The 6,537-nt window shown below is 52.7% G+C and overlaps 1 protein-coding gene across 1 annotated transcript in view; it reads right to left on the bottom strand.

Moving 5' to 3' along the window:
- Positions 1–6,537, bottom strand: part of ADAT2 (adenosine deaminase tRNA specific 2) — a 41,455-nt gene that overhangs the window by 34,679 nt on the left and 239 nt on the right. The window lies entirely within an intron of this gene.

The raw sequence follows: 6,537 nt of genomic DNA on the forward strand, positions 1-6,537 counted from the left end.
CCTTCTCATTTCCAGGAACGTCAAGCGCGCTTGGCTCCCCACCCCCACGGCAGGGCAGGGCAGGGCAGAGACTTGCTCGCCCTTCTGACGGCCCTGAAGAGAAACGAAGGGCTTGCAAACTCCCCGCGAGAAGCTGGGCGAAGCGCGCGGCTGGGCGAGTGTGTGCCTGCGCGCGTATTTACGAAAGAAACGCTCCGAGAGTTCTTCTTTCTCCGCCCCCTTGGGGGGAACTCTAGCGACTGCTGTAGCCGTGCTTCTCTTCTCGGCTCCGGAAATAGGGATTTCTACTCTCTCTCTCTCTCTCTCTCCCCTCCCCACCCCGCATTCTCCTGCCTCTTCGATTGCGACAATAAAAGGGCGAAGGGTGCGCTGGTTTCTTCCTCCTTCCTCCCCCCCTCCCCTCCCCTCCCCGATTGTCAGGTGAGGCAGCTGGAGGTCTGGCCGGGAGATTGTAGCCGTTTTGAAACGCCGCGTCTTGAAACGCCCGATCAGCTGATTTTCGGGTGGAAGAGCCGCGGCTTGAATCTGTTTGCATCTGCCTGAATTAGACCGAAACGGCCTGAATTTGACCAGAGTTTCTTTGTAATGGCTGGAGGAACTGCAGAGGAGGTCTTGCCGGGAGATTGTGGCCGTTTTGAAACGCCGCGGCTTGAAACGCCCGATCAGCTGATTTTCGGGGCGGAAAGAGCCACGGCTTGAATCTGCTTGTATTTGTTTGAACTTAACCAGAAACGGCTCGTAATGGCTGGAGGAACTGCGGAGGGAGTGAATGCTCCAGCCTGGAATATTTGGAAAGGCTGGGGGAACCGGATGAACTGCAGCTTAAGCGACTGTTGCCGGAGGAGCCATGGCTTGAAACGCCCCAGTTTTGGGGCAGCGTTTGCTTGTTCCGGGTAGAAAAAACGCTGTCGACCCCGGCATCTTTTGCGGGGATTTCCCATTTCCCGTTGCGAAACCAGCCGAGCCCAAGTCCACCCTTTCTTTTTTTTCCACAGCACGCTCGGTGCCTTTCCCACGATCGTGTCTCCTTCAGATCTTACGCAAGCTTCCTCGATTTCCTGGTGTGTGTGTGTGTGTGTGTGTGTGTGTTTCTTTCTTATTCCTCCCTTCTCTGGTGGTTGGAAAGGCGTGTGACGCGCTTCGACAACAACTCTGCTGGCTCTCTCGGTGGGAACCTCCCATCCTCTATATACCCCCATTTCGGCTGCTTCGCAAACTGCTTCCTCCACCCCACCCCACCCCACCTCACCCCTCCCCGCAAAAGATGCCGGGGTCGACAGCGTTTTTTCTACCCGGAACAAGCAAACACGCAGGCAACCCTGCACTATTCAGCTCAGTGAAGTCACGCTTGGTTAAAAAACAGATTTAATAATAATAATAAGAAGAAGAAGTTGGGCTGATCAAATGTTTCAATAATGACTGAAGGAGAGCTGCTTGTACCTTGGTCTTTGTGCTGGTGTCTTGACATGCCAGTGTTTTTATTTATTCCATTTATTCCAGTTGATCAGCCCAAAGTACAAAAAAAAAACCCCAAAAACAAGGTCTAGTTTCACGGCGATGAGCGACCGGAGTGCCAATCAATTAGTTAACAGACTTCATCAGTTCCAAAATCAAGATCACACCGGCAAGCTTTGTCAGTTGTCACTCGCGGCAGTACAAATACACTAGTACGGAAAGCTGCAGTTCACTTTCGGGGGGAGGAAAAAAAACACAACAACACCGCACGCTTTCCGCCCCGAAAATCAGCTGATCGGGCGTTTCAAGCCGTTTCAAGCGTGACTTCACTGAGCTGAATAGTGCAGGGTTGCCTGCGTGTTTGCTTGTTCCGGGTAGAAAAAACGCTGTCGACCCCGGCATCTTTTGCGGGGAGGGGTGAGGTGGGGTGGGGTGGGGTGGAGGAAGCAGTTTGCAAAGCAGCCGAAATGGGGGTGTCAAGCCCTACGGGGACCAGGGGAGCACTTCCAACAATGCCCGCGCAGCACCGAAGGCCCATTGGCGCCTGCACCCCCCAACTGTTCGGCGGGCGAACGCCAGACCCGCTGCCGCACTTACAGCTGATCGGCGGCCGGAGGAGATTGCGAGCGGCTGCGGAGGTTCCGCGCTGGCACAAACAGCTAATCGGCGGCTGAAGGAGACTGCGAGCGGCTGCAGAGGTTCCGCGGCCGCATCAACAGCTGATCGGCGGCCGGAGGAGATTGTGGACGGGCGCAGAGGGTCCGCGTCAGCACAGACAGCTGATCGGCGGCTGAAGGAGACTGCGAGCGGCTGCGGAGGTTCCGCGCCGGCACAAACAGCTAAGGGGCAGCCGGGGACGTCTACCGGTGGTCACGCAGCGCGATCAACTGAGCGGCAGCTAGAAACAGCCGCCGACGGTCGCACGGGCCTCACGGGACTTTTCGGGTCCGATGGCGGCTTGGAGAGTGTGGGTGGCTGCTTCGCAGACCTTGCATGCCGCTACAACCGCCAGGTCTCCGAAGCAGCCACCCACACTCTCCAAGCCGCCATCGGACCCGAAAAGTCCCGTGAGGCCCGTGCGACCGTCGGCGGCTGTTTCTAGCTGCCGCTCAGTTGATCGCGCTGCGTGACCACCGGTAGACGTCCCCGGCTGCCCCTTAGCTGTTTGTGCCGGCGCGGAACCTCCGCAGCCGCTCGCAGTCTCCTTCAGCCGCCGATCAGCTGTCTGTGCTGACGCGGACCCTCTGCGCCCGTCCACAATCTCCTCCGACCGCCGATCAGCTGTTGATGCGGCCGCGGAACCTCCGCAGCCGCTCGCAGTCTCCTTCAGCCGCCGATCAGCTGTCTGTGCTGACGCGGACCCTCTGCGCCCGTCCACAATCTCCTCCGGCCGCCGATCAGCTGTTGATGCGGCCGCGGAACCTCTGCAGCCGCTCGCAGTCTTCTTCAGCCGCCGATTAGCTGTTTGTGCCGGCGCGGAACCTCCGCAGCCGCTCGCAATCTCCTCCGGCCGCCGATCAGCTGTAAGTGCGGCAGCGGGTCTGGCGTTCGCCCGCCGAACAGTTGGGGGGTGCGGGCGCCAATGGGCCTTCGGTGCTGCGCGGGCATTGTTGGAAGTGCTCCCCTGGTCCCCGTAGGGCTTGACACCCCCATTTCGGCTGCTTTGCAAACTGCTTCCTCCACCCCACCCCACCCCACCTCACCCCTCCCCGCAAAAGATGCCGGGGTCGACAGCGTTTTTTCTACCCGGAACAAGCAAACGCTGCCCCAAAACTGGGGCGTTTCAAGCCATGGCTCCTCCGGCAACAGTCGCTTAAGCTGCAGTTCATCCGGTTCCCCCAGCCTTTCCAAATATTCCAGGCTGGAGCATTCACTCCCTCCGCAGTTCCTCCAGCCATTACGAGCCGTTTCTGGTTAAGTTCAAACAAATACAAGCAGATTCAAGCCGTGGCTCTTTCCGCCCCGAAAATCAGCTGATCGGGCGTTTCAAGCCGCGGCGTTTCAAAACGGCCACAATCTCCCGGCAAGACCTTCTCTGCAGTTCCTCCAGCCATTACAAAGCAACTCTGGTCAAATTCAGGCCGTTTCGGTCTAATTCAGGCAGATGCAAACAGATTCAAGCCGCGGCTCTTCCACCCGAAAATCAGCTGATCGGGCGTTTCAAAACGGCTACAATCTCCCGGCCAGACCTCCAGCTGCCTCACCTGACAATCGGGGAGGGGAGGGGAGGGGGGGAGGAAGGAGGAAGAAACCAGCGCACCCTTCGCCCTTTTATTGTCACAATCGAAGAGGCAGGAGAATGCGGGGTGGGGAGGGGAGAGAGAGAGAGAGAGAGAGTAGAAATCCCTATTTTCGGAGCCGAGAAGAGAAGCACGGCTACAGCAGTCGCTAGAGTTCCCCCCAAGGGGGCGGAGAAAGAAGAACTCTCGGAGCGTTTCTTTCGTAAATACGCGCGCAGGCACACACTCGCCCAGCCGCGCGCTTCGCCCAGCTTCTCGCGGGGAGTTTGCAAGCCCTTCGTTTCTCTTCAGGGCCGTCAGAAGGGCGAGCAAGTCTCTGCCCTGCCCTGCCCTGCCGTGGGGGTGGGGAGCCAAGCGCGCTTGACGTTCCTGGAAATGAGAAGGGCCTGCGGAGACTGACACCAACCCGAGTGCCCAAGCGGGTCTTCTCAGCGTCAGGCAAAGTAGCTCACATGCAAAACAAGCCCGGCAGAGGAGCCGGAGCAGCTCCGCTGCTGGGGGCGTGTCTCGGCCGGGCCTTGCAGGATCTGGGCCGGGCGCCTCTGCTCGCCGCTCCGGCTCCTCTGCCGGGCTTGTTTCGCATGTGATTCCGGGCCAGGTGCTGCTGAGGGCGAGCAGAGGCGCCCGGGCGACCCCAGCAGCGTCAGGCAAAGTAGCTCGGCCGCGCGCAAGTCCTCGGCAAGTTCTTTTTTTTTTGTTGACTGGAGTATAAGCCGAAGTGGATTTTTTCAGCCCAAAAAGTGGGCTGAAAAATTCGGCTTATACTCAAGTATATACGGTATGTGCTGGCACTTACTTTTGGCCCCCACCCCCCAATTGTCAAAAGAAAAGCAAACTGAAATTAGTACACATCAAAAAAAAAACAACACACAGCTATCATTTATTGGCTGAGCTATACCTGAATTAATAGCTTACTCTGGTTCAATTACATTTTTATTTACAATGCTTTTGTTTAATCAGACAAAGCAACTGCTACTCATGTAATATGGCATAATTTGTTTGGTCTAGTGGTTAAGGTACCAGGCTAGAAACTGGGAGATTGTGAGTTCTAGTCCAGGGGTAGGCAACTTTGGCTCTTTTATGACTTGTGGACTTCAACTCCCAGAATTCCAGAGCCAGCCATGCTGAGGGGAAAGGGAGAGGTTTCCAAGCTGAGCCATGCTGGCTCAGGAATTCTGGGAGTTGAAGTCCACGAGTCATAAAAGAGCCAATGTTGCCTACCCCTGTTCTAGTCCCACCTTAGCCATGAAAACCAACCATGTGATTTTGAGCCAGTCACTCTTTCTCAGCCCAACCCACCTCACAGGTTTATTGTTGTGGAGAAAATATGAGGAGGAAGGTGTGTTGGATATGTTCACCACCTGAGTTATTTATAAAAATAATAAAGGTGGGATAAAAATAAAATACTGTAATAGATGGCAAAAGTAGACATACGGATAAATGTTCTCAGGAAAGATAAATAGTTCCTTCTTCCAGAACAGAACCTGTTTGTTAGACTACTGAAGTTGAGGTTCAACTGCTGAGGTGTCTTGGGGTAACACATATTAATAAGGAACTGAGGGCTGGTATCTTAAATGAAATTTGGAGGCAGGATCACCTTTCTAGGGTAGGATCCTATTCATCACATGAACGGTCACTCAAAGCCCCCTCAAATATATTCCTACTCATGTTGTCAGTCTGGAATTTTAGGCTTCATGGTTAGATTTTTAATAAAGGTGATGTTAGCATTTTAGCATAGCAGACATGCTTCCTGTTGAAATACAGGAAATCATGTTTTCCTTTTAGCCAAAATCATGTATTTTTTTTTCACTTGCAAAACCTAGCCTTTGGTAACTAAATAATAGGAGAGGGTATTCTGGAAGTACTTGAATACCCTTGTAAGTTTTTAAAAAGATGGAAACCGGACTGGGAAAGAAAGTGATGTAATCCCTGAATTTACCACTTGTTGAATGAAAGCCTAGAATTAAGGTTTTTCTATTGTTCAATTCTCACATATAATCAATGTCTGATCACTTGCTTTTTGACATATCACAAATACTGAAAGCATCATTTGTTTCTGTACCCCCCCTCCCCGGTTAATAAATGCTTTTTGTTTTCTCTGAATTACTTGGCAATTCATATTTTTGAGTGGAAAAAGAAGCCTCTTTGCAAAGGTAAAAGTATCTCTCAAATTCAGGGATCAAATTCTTATCAGCTCCCTGCCAAACCCTGGGTGCCTGAGTTTCTAGGCAATAATGTCTACCATTAGCATTTCCTTATTAGCTATGAGAGTTGGAACTTCACTCACAAATAATTCTTCAGGTCAGATTCCTGCAGTTCTGTCTAGGTAGGAGATGCTGGAAAAATTGGTTATATAAATTCAATAATATTGGATAGGTGAGGGGCCCTCGGTGCTTCCTGAGTTTGGTTGTTTCTTGCAGACCTTTCATTCCTCAAACCAGACAACATCATCAGTACTAGTCATGATGATGTTACCTAGTTTGGTTAATGGTTAATGGTTAATGCTAGATGCACTGATAATGTTACCTAATGAAAAATGTCTGCAAGAATATAACCAAGCTCAGAGAGCACCAAGGACCCCTCATTTCGAAAACCCCTAGAAGCCTTATTTAAGATGATAAAAGGCCACTACTCAATCCGAAGAGGCACCTGACCGATTGAGATGGACGGCACAAAAGATAACTCCCAAATAATTCACACGTGGATGTCGTCCGATAAATGCGCTAATCTTTTTTCCAGTATCTCCCAGCTCTGAAAAAGCTCGCAACCCCGACGCTTGTTTTCTTTCTTTTTGCCTTGCAACGCGACCGCCCCGCTACACCCCCTTTGGTTACTTCTTTGC

Source organism: Vipera berus (assembly GCF_964194415.1).
Source record: "Vipera berus genome assembly, chromosome: 1".
Classification (NCBI taxonomy): Eukaryota; Metazoa; Chordata; class Lepidosauria; order Squamata; family Viperidae; genus Vipera; species Vipera berus.